Here is a 19094-nt window from a genome sequence, read left to right as displayed (position 1 = left end):
TCTTCTAAGATTCTATTTAAAAATGTAGATTTGACATCAATTTGGTATACCTTGAAACCTTTCTAAGTAGCATATGCAAGAAAAATTCTCACTCCTTCCAACCTTGCAATTGGAGAAAAATTTTCTCCATAGTCAACTCCTTCCTCTTGTGCATATCCCTTGCAAACTAGTTTTTCTTTTTTTCCTTGTGACTTCATCTTTCTCATTAATCTTGTTTCTAAATACTCACTTTTTTACAATCACATTCTTATCATTTGGCCTTGTTACCAATGTTTGTGTCTTGTTCTTCTCTATTTGATCAATTTTTTAATTCATTTCCTTAATCCAATCTTCATTCCAAAGCATCTTTAATTGATTTAAGTTCAACCTCACATAGTGAATATGTTTTGTTCTTCAACTTACTTATTTTCATGACTCTTGAATCTTTGCTTCCAATGATTTGGTCAGGTGTATGGTTCCTCCTTACATACTTTTCTAAAATAGGGTTAGATCTTCTTTCTTCTTCATGTATTTCACCTGACTCTACTTGTTTAGATGCTTTATGTATCTCTTTCTACAACTCAACATGGTATGTTTGGTGTTTAGTTTCCTCTCTCTAATGTTTGGATTCTTCTATCTATGACTTATCTCCTATAGTCTGATGCTTGGGAGCCTATTGATGCTCTACAGAGCTTTTCTACTAAACCTTAGCAGTGCCTAGTTGTTGATGCTTGAAAACATATTTCTTTGGTTCATGTACAGTACTCCTTCATATATGTGGATGAATTTCCTATAATCTATGGGTTCTTTCTTGCATTCCTCTTCATTCTTTACTACAAACTCATCAACTCTAACATTTGTTACTATTAGAATTAAAACACTTGTATGCCTTGCTTTAAGTGGAATATCCTAAAAATATCCCTTAATCAATTTTTCCTTTCCTTTCATCTTTCAATATGTAACACTTTCTTCCAAAAACATTGAAATAATTTACATTTGTATAACCATATCAAAGTTCAAAAGATGTATTGTTTGTACCTTTCTTGAGTTGAACTCAGTTCATAATATAGATTGTAGTACTTATAACTTCTCTCCAATACTTTTTTGAAACATTAATCTACATCATTATTGTCCTTGTACAATCCATGATTGACCTATCCCTTCTTTCATCTATCCCATTCTATGGTGGAGTCCTTGATGCACTCATTTGTCTCTTGATTCCTTTGCCACTTTAGAAATGTTGAACTGATTTGATATGAATTTACCTCCTCTATCTAATCTCAATCACTTAAAGTTCTTTCTTATTTCTTTTTCAACTCTGGCCAAATACCACCTAAAAAAATTTAATGCATCATATTTTTCTTTAAGAAACATCATAGTCATCATTCTAGAGAAATCATCAACAAATAGAATGAAGTAGTTGTCACCATAATAGCTTTGCACTCTAATAGGACCACATAAATTAGTATGAACCAATTCCAATATATCATCAAAACAATAATTTTTTTGTTGAAACTAAACTTTTTCATTTTTCCCATAAGACATTGTTTGCACTCACCTTATTAGGTTTTCTCAATCTTGGTAATCCTCTTACTCTTTTCATCTTTCTAATTCTTATGAAACTATCAAATTTAACATGACATAGCTTCTTATGCCATAACCAAACATCTTCAAATTATGAAAATAAATGAGTATATTTAGATAGGTCTACATAAAACAACTTACCTCTTATTTGATCAACGCTTCCAATTAGTTCACTAGTATCATCATAAATCTTCACCTTCCTATTTCGGAATTCAACTCGGTAGCCTAAACTATTCAACTATTCCACACTCAACAAGTTATATTTTAATCCATCAACCCAATATGTATTTTCACATATGGTCTTATCATTCAATGTAATTGATCCTTTACCTTTCACATAACATAGTGCATCAATTCCAAACTTAACACTACTTTCATTATAATGTTCTAACTTTTCAGACTTACTTGTATCACAAGTCATATAATGTGAACAACTACTATCAATTATCCATTTTTCATTCTTATTCACATGTGAGATCAATTCAATTTTCTCATCTTTGTTAGATTCATCTTTAATTGCAACATCAACAACTTTCTCATCATTTTCATCAGAGTCAATATTAAAACTATCTTCCTGGGCAATGTAACATGATTTCTTACCTTTCATGTGTATTATTTGTTACCTTAGTTCTCTCTATTATCTTTCCTTCCTTGGTATTTATTTTCCTTCATTTCTTCCTTCTCATCTCTATCAGAACATCTTTCAATAATATGACCAACTTTGTTACATGTAAAACAAATAATAGGGAGTTTACCTTTATATTTAGCTTTTCCACTTGGTAGCCTTCTTGACAATAATGCTTCAATATCATCAAGATCATCATCTGATTTACTATCATTATCCACATGTTTTCTGTTCTTCTTTCTCTTAGATCTATCAAGGGTTAGCCGAGACTTGAAAGAAAATTCAACACTAGATGGTACATAGTTATCCAATTTTTACTATTCAAATGGAATTAGTATACTAATTACAATCTCTAAGGTTGGATCATTACTAGGTGTACATCTCAGTTCTTGAATTGCAAAACTCCAATTTTGTAGATAGGAAGTGAAGTCCTCAATACCTTACTTATTATAATCTCATCAGATATGATGCCTCCACCTCCTCTATTTGATTTAACAACCTCATTCATTCGACCACCATATTATGCAACAATTTCTTCTTCTTTCATTCTCATGACATCAAATTCACCTGTCAAACTTACAGATTTATCTATCAAAACATTTTTTTCTCCTCCCTAGATTTTTGCCAACTTGTCTCGCAATTTCTTTGTAGTAGTGCATTCTTTCACATCATCAAATTTATCATAACTTAGGGAATATGTCAAATATATCATCATTTGATTATGCTTTTACTGCTCCTTCATTTTTCCAATAGTCATGGGTCTAGTAACTTCAATTTATTTATTTTCCAGGTAATATAATATAGAATCTCCAACTATAAATATATGCAATTTCATCTATCATTACCATGTTGGGAAGTTCTCCTAGTTCAACTTAGGTACCTCTCTCTTGTACATCATAATCTTTAGCTTAAGTCCTTCAAAATTTCCTTACAAGCACAAAATTCTAATACATATTGTTAGAATATTCAAAATAACTGAGATGAGGGGTGAATCAGTTATTCAGGGGTCCAAATGCACCAATTCATCTTTTACTAACTTCAAACAACTTTAAAAATCTCATTAAACAACTTAATCCATATAGAAACTCATCAGTAACTTAACATATTCATTCATCACTTAACTCTTTGTTCATTATATGTTGACTAATAATAAATAAATAACAGTAAATAACATGCATCACACATATAATATTCACACGTATATGACACTAGGATTTAACATGGAAACCCAATTTGAGAAAAACTACCAAGTAACATGTTACCACATTAGTGAGCTCAGTTAAGAGCCAACACTATTAAAGGTTACAAAACACACTATCAGGTATGAACCTATTAAATGATTTAATCAACCTATTAGGAGTGTCCTACTTAGAGGGCTTTGGATCATCCCATTAGAATGTTAGCTTGATTAATGAATTTACAAAATGACTATAAGGTCAGCCTTGATTAAAGGATTTTGACTGCCATAATGGTTAGAAAGTAACAACAAGGTTTAATATGTTCATATACAACTCACTTTGAAAATTGAGATCTCCATTCAAATAATTTGTTGGTTCATTGACTAGACTTCATTATCATCTCCTTCTCTAATATCCTTGGCAATCCTTCAAGCATTCATACTTCACCAATCTTCACATGGTTCTTCTACTACTCTATTCTTCATAGGTTCTCCACAAAATTGTCAATCAACAACAAAACAACCTTATAAAACATCTCTATGCCTCCTTAAATAGGTATCTTTGATCTTTTTCCAATTAACCATCACCTTAGATCTTAGGGTTTGATTAGATTCAATGAATATATCCATCATTTTATCCTTTTAATCTTTTCTTGATACTTCTAGAAACTTCTCCTTAAATCCTTTCCTTCGATCACACAAAAAAATTGATGCATGCATTAAATATGCTAGCTCATCAATCCTTATCATACACGTGTTATGACTATTTTAAGAATTCAACTATGTGAACCTCAAACTTGATTTTTTCACAATTTGTAATTTTGCTGACACTTGTTCATCATTGTATAGCTTGATCACTTTTGTTTTGGCTCATTCATCCTATTCTAGCTTGATTGATCTTCAGTACGCTTGATCATTACTACATTTTCTTCTTCATTTTTCTCAACCATAATTATCACTCAGCTAGTACTATTTACTCAGTTATCTTTAAGTTATTTAATATTCTACTTCATTATCCTAGTAAAACTGTCACTCGGTCAAGATTAGTGTTTTACTCAAATTCTTGTTTTCTCTCTTTTCAAATCTTCTTCATCAATCAACTGATATGGCACTCTACGCTATTAGTAAATGTCTCTCCATTAGGTTTTACATCAATGAAAACATAACAATTGTTCAAAATGTAGTTTCCAAAAAAATTGTAGAAGAGATTAGAGATCAAATTGAAGGAGATTTAAAGCATTTGAGAAGAAAATTCAAGTCAGTTTACACCCAACCCTAATTCTAAAGTATTAAGGTATTTATCCATACCTTTAATATTAAACTATGAATCATTTGAAATTTAGGGGAATGGATCCATCATTGCTGCATGATATCATGGAAAAACCAAGATATAAGTTTAAGAAAGTTTCAATTGCACATTTGGAAGATGACCATGTTGAGGCATTTTCACTAATTCCAAATGGAATACTGATTGTAGGAAATGTAAGGTCATAAATACATTGAAAATTTGAAACCCTAAGAGATTCTGACATTTCAAGTAAATTTGACAAGGTTTATAAATAAGACATGAGCTTTAAGGATGAATTTGAACACTTAGGGCAATTAGAGATTGCACAATTTATGTTTTGCCATGAATTTGATAATGAAGAATGGGCAAGAATAATTTTAAGAAAAGTCCATGATAATGAATTTTAGATAGGAGATCAAACCATTGAAATAAATAGTGACATAATTAATGAGCATTGAAATAACCATTGAAAGTACTAACCCTAGAGCTTCTAAACCTATGGAAGAAATAAATGTCATAGAAAATGGAGTTGTGTTATAAGTGAAATAATTTTGGATATAAGTGCAATAATTTTTGATATATTTATCACGATTGCACATTATAAACTAACCAATTTGGACCTAGATATGGAAACAATGTTATAGCATGTCAGATTTGCAACAATTTGGGACATACAACAAAATTTTATAGAATGAACAACATAAATATGAGATCACAAAATATGAACTTTAGAAGGAATATAAACAACAATATAAGGAATGAAAAAATTGATGAAAGGAAGAAAGAATAAGTGAAAGAACAAAAAGAAAACTTTAATGAAATATATGTTAAAGAAAGAACTCCTAAAAAAACTCAAGTATGGGTAGAGAAGACAATTTACACGTCTAATAAAAAGTTAAAATTAGTTGCGGTAGCTAAAAACCCCTTTATCAAATCATTAACAAAAAATAGGGGATGGCACACTAGAAATTCATAAGACCCTAAAATAGTGACATAGAGTTTTGCACACTTGGGAGAAGCAAGGAAATAGCCTATAAAATCTATAATTTAGAGTGCATAAAAACATGAGGTCATATGTGAGCATGAAGAAGTAATTTAGTCTATTGGATATAAAATCAACTTTTTGAGTTGTGTGTACTTGAATAATTAATGTAGATCAGATTTGTGGTAGATATAATAACTAAATCAAAAAAATTAAGCATAATTTGAGTATTTGGAGCCAAGAAAAATTGTGGAAGAGATTGGAGAGCAAAATGAAGAAGATTTGAAGCGTTTGAGAAGAAAATTCAAGCTAGTTTATGCCAAGTCCTAATTCTGCAATAAGATTGAACACTAAATTCATTTGAGATTTAAGGAAATGGATCCCTCATTGTTTCATGATATCATGGAAAAACCAAGATATAAGTTTAAGAAAGGTTCAATTACACATTGCTGGGGCATTTTTGTAAATTCTAGATGGAGTGTTGATGGTAGAGAATGTTGGGTTGTACATGCACTAAAGTTTTTAAACCCTAGGGGACACTAACATTTCAAGTAAATTTGACTAGGTTTATAAACAAAAGTTGAGCTTTAACAGTGAATTTAAACACTTAGGGCAATTAAAGATTATCCAATTTATGTTTTGCCATGAATTTGATAATGAAGAATGGGAAAGAATAATTGTAAGTAGAGTCCATGATAATAATTTTTGGATAAGAGATCAAACCATTGAAATAATTAGTGACATACTTCATGATATAACAAGTTTTAGTAACAAGAGAAAATTATGTATCAATGAGAAAAATGTTATGAAATTTGTATTGGATAACACTAGGAATAAGTGGAATGGAAGAGGTGTGATGCTAAGATTGATACAACAAGATGATTTCATATTAATTAGTAAAATCTTGGCATACAATATAAGTTCTAGTTATAGGGAAGATGAAGTCTCTGGAGGCTTCATTAATGCAAGATATAAGATTTGTGTTGAGAGAATGGAAGTCAACTTATGTGAGATTATGAAACTACAACTCTTTGGCAATATTGAGAGAATTAAGAAAAATAAGTATGCAACATTCAGATTTGGATCTTTGATATAAAAATATATATTCTTTCATGTCATGAAGAGATTATCAACCATACTAGTATTATATTGGAATTTAGACAAGTGCACTACAAAATCAATAATTTATTATTGTAGAGAATCATTAGAAGATCACATGAACAACAATATAACAAATATAATCAAAAAAATTCAAACTAAGATGAGTGAGAGAGTGAGGATACCTAAATCATTTGTAGATAGGTATAGAAAGTATATGTTTTATTGCAAAAATAGATAAAACTTGCATAGAAGCATTTGTTCCACAAGTCATGTGTGTTTACCTATTAGGATATGAGGTTAATTAGACATAAATACATGAGTATGCTCAAGAGATTTTGAAGAAAGATGTTGATGAGGATAGTGACAACTGGGGAACTATAGAATAAATCTTGGCTAAAGCACAACAAACACAAATTTCCAAAGCATCCAAGAAGAAAGTAGAGAATGTTGCGAAGAATATGCTTCAAGACACATAAATGACACCAAAAGAGTATATTGAAGCCAAATAAAAAAATGAAATGAGAGAAAGTGAGAAGAATAATATATTATTTTTCAGCCACTATCAGTAGCATCTAGTCCATAACCACCAACAACACCAACTCCTATCAATATTATTCCATTAGAAGTAGAAGCACAACAACTAGCTAAAGAAGAGGATGTGACAATTATCAAAGAGAAGGGTACTCCTTCAATTTCTATGAGGTCTAAAAGGACCTCTCCATTAGTGATCCTAGAACATGTTAAACAAGAAAAGAAGAAGGATAAAAAGTAATATGTTACACCCAAAATATCAAAAAGAATAAAGAAAATGACTACTAGTCCAAGAATGAAAAACAAGCCAAAAAAGTGTTGATGACATATGTTGGAAAAAGGACACAAATAGAGGAAGAAAAGAAGACACCACCAAAGAAGATGAGAGGACAGATCATTCCACCATTAGTTGAACCCCAAGCCAAATCACAAAGACAACCATAATGAGGAGAGAGAAGTGAAAGAAAAAGGAATAGTTGGAAACCAAAAGTTGGAATGATGAACCAAATGATCATTAAGGATGGAAACCTCACACAGCTAAACAAGTATTATGACTTGTATGATCTCTTAAAAAAGTGGTAGTTAGAAATTATAGTAATAAGGTATATGATATATTTCAAGCAAGTCTTTTTGTATATACATGAAAATATACTAGAAGATTTGTATTACAAATTAGTAGAGAAGAAAGATAGAACAGAGGAAGAAAACAAAAAAATTAGAGAACATGTAATTAAAAAGCTTTGTGGTATTCAAAGTGATGATGAAATGGAAGAAATATTAAAGAAGATAGAGCCATTATTAAGGAATAAGAAGATATCAATATTGATAATGGGAAGATAATATGAGCTTTTAACCAAGGAGATTGAATTGTCAGTTGTGAAAGTAATGACAGAAATAACTTGTACACTAGCAACAACACCAACAGTAAAAGAATAAGTGCATCAAGACAACATAGTGATGGATATCGAGGATGCACCTAATATGCAAGATGTTAGCATGATGATAGGGGGATCTACAATTACAATTGACACTAGTGAAGATCCCTCTTCTAGTACTACAAAGTAGCCCTTTGAAAATTAGCAATATTATGAGGTTGGCAATTTGGTCATGGGTAATGTAATAGATCACCCCAATTTTGATGAAGAAGATAATAAAGTGAGTCAATAGGACTCTATAGTTGTGTGCACACAAGATTCACCAAAACAAATTTTATTGATAGCTACTTTTGTGAGTGAAAAATTTCACTACTCACCATATTTGTCAAACATAGTGAAAGAGGCCATAGAAGGTAACATTCCTTTAAAGAAGGGGAAAAAAAGATGAAGAGAAGAAAGATGGTTGAGAACAAAAAGAATGATCAGATGAACATCTAACAATAAAAATTTTAAGAGTAACAAAGGCCTATAATAGAGGAGAGGTGGATCATATTTGTATAGATAACTACTAAGGCAACATATACACAATCAATAAGTACTTCAAGGTCACCTCTTGAAACACATTTCATAGGTCTCCCATTGGATGTTACCAAGATGTTTGATGGTAACATGGACATACATAAATACATTCAATTAATAGTATTTTCTATTGGAAATATAGAAAAGGAGATTGGAAGAATGAGAAAAAAATGATTTAGGAACACTTGAAAAGATGACATAGAAATGCAGGACACCATTCAAATGCAGATCAATGAGCATGATATAGAAAAGAGAGTTGTGAAGATAATGGAGGAATTTGATAAGGAGTTCTCTACATTAGTAGAAATTGTAGCAATAAAAGCCTAAACCACTCATAATGTAAACTTATTCAACATTGTATGCAATAATATCACTAGTGATCTATCAATCATTGAGGAGATGCATGTAAGAAGGCAACGACTTATATGGAAAATGTACTCCATCATTTTACATTCAAAAGGAAATTCAAGAAAATGAGACAGAATTGAAAGGTATCACAAATGAATTGAAAAATTCAAATAAATAGATTACATACTTGGAAACAAGAATAATAAATGCTCATGATGAACTAAGGCTACTAGAGTAACAAAAGGAGAAAATAATAAAGAAGTTTTTACTGTTAAAGGAACACCTTACTTTGAAAATTGATCATGTACGAAGGAAACTTAAAGAATGTAAAAATTCAAAATAATCTTATGGAAGATTAATATATTATAATCTTAATGTAGTTGAGTTAGCAACATATGAATTATGTGCATTGATCATTATATCTGAGGTAGCACGAAGGACACATGGGATAAGGAGTTCACTAGCCTAAAGAAGAATTTTGAAGAGTGCATGACACTCATAAATATGCAACCAACATGAAGGCAATAAGATAACAATTTTGACGAAAATATAGATTTTGAATCACCTTTTCCATTGATGTGAAAGAGTTGGGGGTTGGGGGGGTGGGGGTATTGGATAAGAAAAATTTTAAGTATAAGGAGTTATAAGTAGGATAAGATGGTATATATTTTGAAGATGGTCCACAATTTTGAAATTTTCACAAGGTCACAATTTTGTAACTTAGCCAATTTTCCCATATGTTTCCATCAATGCAAACGGGGGAGATTGTTGGTAATTTAGATAAGAGGATATATGAGGATTATATAGGTTTTTCATTTATGGAAACATACATCAACTATGAAGAGGGAAAAATAAGTTGTGAATTTTGGAATACTTGGATTAAGAAAATTGTCTAAGTGTTATTCTAAAAAACTATAAACAATTAATTTTTTTTCTTTAATGAAATTTACTGAAAGAATTTGAGACTATGCTTTGTTGAGGAAAGGTCGTATGAGGTGTATAGAACATGCTTCTAAAGTCTCTAAAGATTTTGATATGTACAAATAAAGTTATGTATATTTTACCAAGTACATGTCATGGCAAGTAGAATATAGTAGATGATAGAGTAAAGAAATTTTGGTTAAGGTATTATTTTGGTTTACAGAGACAATGACTTGACAAGGTTGGGAAGACAAGTTCTAAGAAATGTGTAAGGTATTGAAGATCGACTGCTTAACCAATTTGGTATAAAGAAAGATAGTTTTGTTTGTAATAAGTGTGGCATTGAATTGTAATGATATAATGTTTTAATTTGCACTTTGTATTATCATTATTGATGTGAAATTGATGATATTATAGTACAGTATGAATGTATGATTAGTTTGAGGATAAAGCTACAAGGACATATTAGATATTAAAGATAACAACAATGTGTATAAGGTTTTTGTATTTGTAACTTTTGTATAAGCATTGTACTATTGTATATGCATATTTGGGCAGTAAGATCATCTTGCTAAATAATAAAAACTCCTAATAGGGTTGATGCTTCTAACATGGCCTAGTCCTCAAACAAGGAAAGATACATTATATGGATGTAATAAACTACTAACAGTGTCAATATCTTTCACAATATACTTTTTATTAGTGGATCATTTTGTAGGTACCATCTCCACTGAGATTTTCCCTTGGCCAGGGTTTCCCTAGTTTAAAAAAATGGTGTTATGAGTTGTATTGTGTTATGGTTATGTTTACATTTAGTTTAATCATATATGCATGTATAATTCTTGTTAACGATATTCATAGTTGGGAAAATGTTTGTGGAACACTTTACTAAACATTTTTCATTGACCAAAGCCTTATAATGATCCTTCTATAACCTAGAAACTGTGTATGGGTTTGGATGTTTCCTTCTCTCTACCTTCAATTTATTACCCATTTCCTCTTTAAAAAGGTTATGAGTACTACCAACATTTCTAATGACATTGCATACTTTTCTATTAAACTTACATATTGTATGACATCAATTCTTCCTTTTCTTGAGCTAATCGCTTAGAAAGACTCTATTAATACAAGGAGAAGACTCATAATCCTCATATACATGTGCAACTTGTACATTTTCTTTTGATCTTTTATTTTTCCTCCCTTGATGTTGGGGACACTCATAAGGCTAGTGTCCTTCTTCTCTACAATGAAAACACATCCCATATAAACCTCCTCTTCCTGAACATTTCCCTCTTTCTCTCACTCTCTTATATTTATCACTTTGACTACAAGGACGATAGGAACTATTTCCCCTTTTATTATGATTGCTACTAGAGTCAATATCCTTCTTTTGGCCTTCATTTTAGCCTCCATAAGATATCTCACTAATTGTTCCACCATGACCTCTTCCAATTTGTCATTTCTCAAACTTCTTAAAATGATCCCTTCTAGGAGCTTACTCGATTTGTTCTAGAATTCCCCTTTAAAGGGTTTAGAATGTCTTATGGGATTGTGATTTATAATATTTCAAGAAATATTTTGTTATATAGATTTTATATAATTTCATCACTTTCCCCATTACTAAGATGGTAGAATTAACTATGCGAAGGTTGCATGAAACAAACTAGAAGAAGCATCCATCAAGGCCTAATGGGATAATCTATCATGTGCCCAAAATTACTTTGCTTGTCCCTCCCACAAACTACCTACCCTAAAATAGCTTTGTAATAGATAGGAGATGGGATCTCAATTCTATAAAAATATAGTTTTGATTTCTTTAATACCTATATTTAGAATTTTATGAAATATATCTACATTCATCACACACACACACACACAGAGCACTTGCAATGACCCAATACTTTAGTTTTTCTATTTTGACCTAGAAGACTCAATATAACAATCTTTATTATCATAGCATGTTTACAAACTATAAGTATCAAATGCATCACTTGTCAAATGAACTAATATCATACTTAATAGTTATGTGTAACAATAATATGATAAGATCAAGATCAAATCCTACTCTTCATAATATGATGAATTACTCTATTCCTAATATTAATTCAATTATATGAATATATTCAAGTCACATCTATTTTTAATAATAATATTGAAAACATTCCTTAATTAAACCAACGAATATTACATATTGACTTATAAGGACTCAATTACATTTTCATTTATAAGCACAAAGAATTTTAATTGCGATCTGACTTAGCTTTAGTGATATGACATCACTACACAACTACATATATACAATCAAAGTTATTGGAGTCGCATAGAAAAGGGGTATGTTCATACCACCTAATATAATTCTATGAGTATCCATGTAGGGACCTATTGTAGGTAAGAAAGTATTTCACCATTTTTGACACTAATGAATAATTATACCAGTTGCTACTACTACCTCCAAAACTTTCCACATCATCATAGAATGGTTGTCACTTTAACTAACTTCCTCTTTTAGCCCTTTCTTCCTCCATTTCCATTTGCCTTCCTCTTTCCTTGGTCCATTCCTATTATATCCTCTTATGTTCTCCCTTTGACTCGGTCCCATAACCTTATGGTGACGTCTATATAGTCAAAAAATTGCACTTGATTTGACAGTTTTCTAAATTAATTAATTAAAAAGTCATAGAACTATGGTTTTGCAAATTTTAAATTAATTAATTAATTCATAAAATAGTTAAGTCGGGTGCATTTTTTTGGCTATTTAGCCAAGGCCCTCACGTGACTCATGGTAAGGTCATGTCTTGCATGGGCTCACCTTGATTTATGAGTGTCATTTTTTTGTATGAGTGTCTTGTCATGATGTATGGCTAACTACTATTGTAACAATTTTTAGATTTCATATATTAACTAGTGATTAAAACTAAATGCATCCATCAATCCTAATTTGCAAATTTTAAATCTTTTTACAAATTTTTTAACTTTATAATTTTTTAAATTTATTTGTTATTCATTTGATTGGCTAAAGAGATTTGTGTCTTATATGGGACAGTTCCAATAACATTTTTTAAACTAGTAGTTCCAAGCTTTTGTGCTTGCAATGATCAGTCGATAGATTTTTACTAATATTTTTTTAAAATTTAATTTAATGTACATAAATTAAATTTAATTATTTTAATAAAATAAATAAATATTATTTATTTTTTTAATTTATCATATACTAATAAATTATCATCTAAAAAAATAATATGTATTAAAAAATTAAAATAATTATAAAAACTAAAAAACTAAGCTAATTTAAATTTGTCGGCTTAAATATATAAATAAAATCTAAAAAACTAAACTAATTTAAATTTGCCAAGCTTAAATATATAAATTAAATAATCATTTTAAAAAATCTCCATCAAATAATTTATTATATGAGAAATATAAAAAATATATTAAAAAATAGCAACTCCCAAAAATATCCTAAACTAATTTTAAAAATAATTTAAAATAATTTAAAAACTAAAACTTTAATCAATTTTAAAAATCAAAAGTTGAATAAAAGTTAGAAAAATATGAGTTAAAAGTTGAGATAACAACTAATTAGATTTCTAAATAAATAGGAAAAAAAGAGTTAAAATTGAAGACAAATTAAAAATAAAAACATAAATAAAATCTCATCTCAATAAATTAAATTCTAAATAAGTTCAAATCATAATAAAATAATAGTTTTAAAAAAAAATAAACAATCAATAATAACTAATTAAGTTAACTAAATAAATTTTAAAATAAGGACTAATAGTAGAGATAATAGCTAATTATGTTAAATAAATAAAAATATTTAAATAATCTATGACATATCTTATTATTTTATAGTTATATATTTTAAGTGATTTTAAAATAATAATAAAAATAGTTAAGAGTGTAGATGATAGCTAATTAAATTAAATAAATAGACAAATACAAGAGTTAAAATGCAATGAAATGAAAATTGGTCAGAAAATTATTAAGGCAAGGACTGACAAGCTAAAAAAATTTTGACTGGAAAAATAATTTTACAGGAGTAAAGTTCCCGCATATAGCCTATCGACTAAAATATAATGTAGCTTCTTATATATTATTATAATTTATATTTTAGAATTGAAGTAAAATTAAATATATTTAATATAAAATACATTTTAAAGCAATTATAATATTTTTAAAATATATGTAATAATTTATATTTATACACACATACATATATACATAATTCTATTTATAAAATTAAAGCTATAATTTTTTAATAACTAAAGGCAAGTACTTAGCACTTGTTAGTATAGAACGTTAATGTTTCTCATGCTTATCCAATTATTGCTAATTGTGAATGATATTATTTGTGTTATAAGTGATGTTTTGATAATATATTATTATATATTTTAACATTAATATCTTAAGGATTTATTTAATTATTTGTCAAGCATATTTGACATTAGTATTTTATTGATTTAGATTATATTTTTATATTTTTTTATTAATATACTTATATATTCTTAATAATATATTATTATTATATTAGTAATGAATTATATCATTATATTACAATAGATCATATTAGTTTATATCATTCTATTATTATTAAGACCAGTGACATTTTTTATTTAGCCGATAGGTTATTTGTGTAAACTTTGTTCCAGAAAATTAAATTTTTGACAGAAAATTAAATTTTTGACAGAAAATTTGCATGTTGGTTGGGAAAGTTGTTAGTTTGGCTGGAAATTGAATTTTTTTTGTTAATTATTTACTGGCCAGTTTTTATCTACGTCCACTTTTAACTCTTGTTTTGATATTTATTAGTTGTTATCTCCACTTTTAACTATTGTTTTTCTTTTTCTATTTATTAGTTGTGATCTCCATTAGCTCATATCGCGATCTATTCATTTAACTTTTGATTTTTAAAATGTATTTAGATTTTAGTTTTAAAATTATTTTAATTTATTTTTATATTAGTTTAATTTTTTCTTTAAATATTTTTTTCAATTTCTATAATTTATTTAGTTAATAGAATATTTGTTAGACATTTTTTTTTTTGTATTTTTCTGATTAATTTTTCATAATAGATTTTTTGATAGATTTTTTTAAATAATTTTTTTCATATTTAATAAATATTATTTAAATAAATAATATTTATTAATCTATTTAAAAGATTTTTAGTAAATATAATATTATTTAAATTAAAAATATTTAATAATCTAATTTGTTCACATAAGATTATATTTTAAATATCCACTTTTAACTATTGTTTTTCTTTTCTTATTGTTTTAGTTTTAAAATTACTTTAAATTATTATTTTTATATTAGTTCAGTTTTTTCTTTAAATATTATTTTTTCAGATTGTATAATTTATTCAGTCAATAGAATATTTGTTAGAAATGTCGCTATTTTTCATATTATTTTTTGTATTTCTTTTATTAATTTTTCATAATAAATTTTTTGATGAGTTTTTTTAAAATTATTTTTTTATTATATTTGATAAATTGAATTTAATTGTAAAATCTTGAAATTATTGAACACATTTCTTAAGAAATATTCAAATTTCCTCAATATTGTAAATTTTATATCTATGTTTTAATCTTCAACTTTTTTATTTTTTTATTTTCATTTTTAAAAGAAATTATATTTACATTATTTAATGTTCATTCTGCATTTTTTTCTTAAATCTCATCTCCTATCGGCACACTTGTTGCATGTACAAAAACATGCGACTGCTATTTTAATTTGTGTTAGATATAAATTAATCATTAATATCAAAATAAAATTGTAGCAATTTATATATCATTTCTCTACAATTAAGCAAAATAAAGATTCTAACACTAATTTACAAAGTAGAGATCAAAAATTTAAATCTTTTAATGCAATTCAGGCTTGATAAATATTCATTTGCTATCATGCAGGAAACAAATTGGGATTTTTAAAATATGAAGAAGAATTTGTTTTGAAATATACACAATGGAACAACGGTAATGTAAAGCTATGTCATATTCACACTACACGGTCTATGGAGAATGGTGAAATAAATATTCAGTCATTTTTATACAACCAAATTTGTCCAGTCAACATAAATTTATATGATAACTGGAGATGCTTATCAGGTCACAGAAAAGGAAATCACTCATCGGTGGAAGGTTATGGTAAAACTACAATAATTAAAAGAAATGGTTGGCTATCAATTTTTTAACTCAAACATATATTAAGTTATAAAATAACTCCTTTCAGAGATTCAAAATTAAATTGGTTCCTTTGTCAAGAAAAAACAACTTGTAGTTTATTTGCACAATGAAGGAGTTAATATGATAACAGTGAGACAATTATTTTGCAACCATTCAGCTCTAACTTTCATATCTGCTTCTTTATACATGTTTCCTCCTATTGAATGGCAAGTTGTGTAAGAGATAATCATATGAGCAGTTAGAATATATTGAACATCAAGATGCGTTGCCTTTAATAGCAATATATGAGAATACTGAAACATAAAAATTAAGAGACATATAAGAATTCAGTGACATAGAGAAGATTCAGCAAAGGATTGGTAACAATGTACAAGAAAGTATAATTGTTCTTTTATACATTCAATTTTTAATTTTTATCTGTATTAGAATTTGAAGGCATTTGTCAAATAATTGGATTGAAGATAATTAGGTTGGATTAGAACGATAGATTATCGTTTTTTTATCATGGTTTTCTACCATATTAAATTTCCACATTACATGCTTGTGCATTGTTTCTTGTATATTATTGTTGATGTTTGGTGCTTCTCTTATATTCTAGCTTGTGATTATTACAATGGAAGTATATGCATAGAGTTTTAATTATTAAGTAAAAATTGGACTAACTTTGTTCATACTAATTCATCCACACCCTTATTTATAGTTAATTTGTGTTCTACAAATTGATATGCATTCTTCAATGGTAGTCACTCTTATCATTATCAACTCTTCTTGGATACTTGACCTCAACCCATTTATGTAGCAAACAACCTTCTCCTTGTTGACTTCTAAATGACTTATTCTAATGAGGATTCAATAAAACTCTTGTATATTCCTGAACACATTTTACCACTTGTTTCAACCCTTGCACTTTCTTTAGCAAATCAAGTTCATGTTAACAAGAATGAAGCGTCTCTTCTATTTCTATTTCACTTGCACTTGTTTCAACCCTCTTCTATTTCTCTCCAACTGAATCTCTTTCTACCAAATTTTAGCATGACCTTTTAGTTTAACCTTTGCAAATCTAACCTTCTTGAGATCTTCAACTTCTTCATACTCAAAATACCCTTCCATGTCATTTATCCAATTAACCAATTCATCTGGATTAAGATTCCTAGAAAACGTAGAAACTTCAATTCTTCGCCCCTTTCTTATCCTAGAAATAACCCTCAGAAACATATATTTCTTGGGATCTCTAGTCACTTATTATTCTTCTTCAAATTCATCATTGCTTTCATCTCTTTCCCTAATATTGGTTCCTCTACACATATCCTCTGGCAATGCTTTCTCTAAAACCCTCTTTTGCTACACCCACAACTCTTCTACCCCAATTTCTTTGTGGAGGCATTTTCAAAACTTACCTTTCAAGCCCACAACCACAATCCAAGTGTAAATTGTCTCATGTTTCAACGATTTGTCTACACATTCAAGAACTTTTTCTTTAATACCACTAAATGAAAGGTAAACCTCTTATGAACACAAAGACACAATAGAATAGAGAATTAAATAGCAAACTGCAAGAACTAAACAATTGTAATAATAGAAACACTTGTTTTATTATCTTCATTTAAATGACCTCACAATATTCATATATATTTTTGCAAAAAGAGGGGTAAAAATTTATTAAGACAAAAAGGAATACAACAAGGAGAGCTCAACAAGGAGCTCGATCCTGAGCAACAAGATTATCAAATTCTTGCACCATCTCAAAGGACAGTTGCCCCCTATCCCTAATATTCCAACCCGGATCATGACTAGAAGCCCATTTGGCTAAACAATCAGCAGTTCTATTCCATTCACGAGGAATATACATGAACCTAATGAACTGAAAAGAGGAAGAGAAGAAAAGAATCTGCTTAACAACAGTGGCCAGCTGCCAACTAACTTCCTCAAGCTCTTGCGAAGAAAGCATGTTCACCACCACCTGGGAATCAGACTCACAAATAATCTTACTCCATCCCCACAAGAAACACTATTCCACAGCATATAAAATAGCCTGAGCTTCCATGAGATTGTTAGTATAATCACCCTTATGAACTGAGAAGAAAAATTTAACATCCCCAGAACTACAACGAGCCACTCCACCAATACCAGCCGGACCAAGATTCCCACGGGAAGAACCATCAGTGTTAATTTTCAAAACTCCACAGGGAGGAGGAGTCCAGTGCCCATCCCGGTTAACCCGAACCTTCCTCTGATGGTGAAGCTGCCTGGACATAGAAGGAAACCTATGAGCTGCAACCCCATCCTGCAGATGAAAATTGAGGCAATTACAGATAGCAAGATCAACCGGATCCATACCCCCATCAAGCTCACACTTCACAAGAATAGTTTCCTGAAGAGAATGTGATATTTTCCACCAAAGATGCAAAACACCAAGCTGAACATCTTGGAATATGCGACAATTCCTCTCCAACCATATATGCCAAAGCATGAAAGATGGGCCAGCAATCCAAGCAGCATGGAGAGAAGAAGACTTGGAGGGAGCACTACACAAGTGGGCCCAGAACTCAGGCAAAGAGGAAGCATGCCGACAAGAGCAACCCCAAGCGCTCCACCAAAGGTGTCATATCTTAGTAGAATAGGAGCAATGGAAGAATAGATGGGAGACAGACTCCTCTCCATTACCACACTAAACACAATAAGAGGGGCCCTGAAATCCACGTTTACAAATATTATCCCAGGTAAGACAACGGTTGTGAGCCACTAGCCACATGAAAAAATTGCACTTGGACCAAGAAACTTTATTCCAAACTTGCTTCCACCAAGGGACCTCAGCATCCCCAAATAATTGTCTAGTTATCTCCTGATACCCAGTAGAGACATGATATTTACCAGACAAGGTACCGCCCCAAGCCAAAACATTTGGACCAAGCAAAGAAGAAC

Source organism: Cupressus sempervirens, chromosome 3 (assembly GCF_028749045.1).
Source record: "Cupressus sempervirens isolate cs-2001-9-10 chromosome 3, ASM2874904v1, whole genome shotgun sequence".
Classification (NCBI taxonomy): Eukaryota; Viridiplantae; Streptophyta; class Pinopsida; order Cupressales; family Cupressaceae; genus Cupressus; species Cupressus sempervirens.
The sequence above is the reverse complement of the archived record's forward strand: the minus strand, read 5'-3'. Positions refer to the sequence as shown.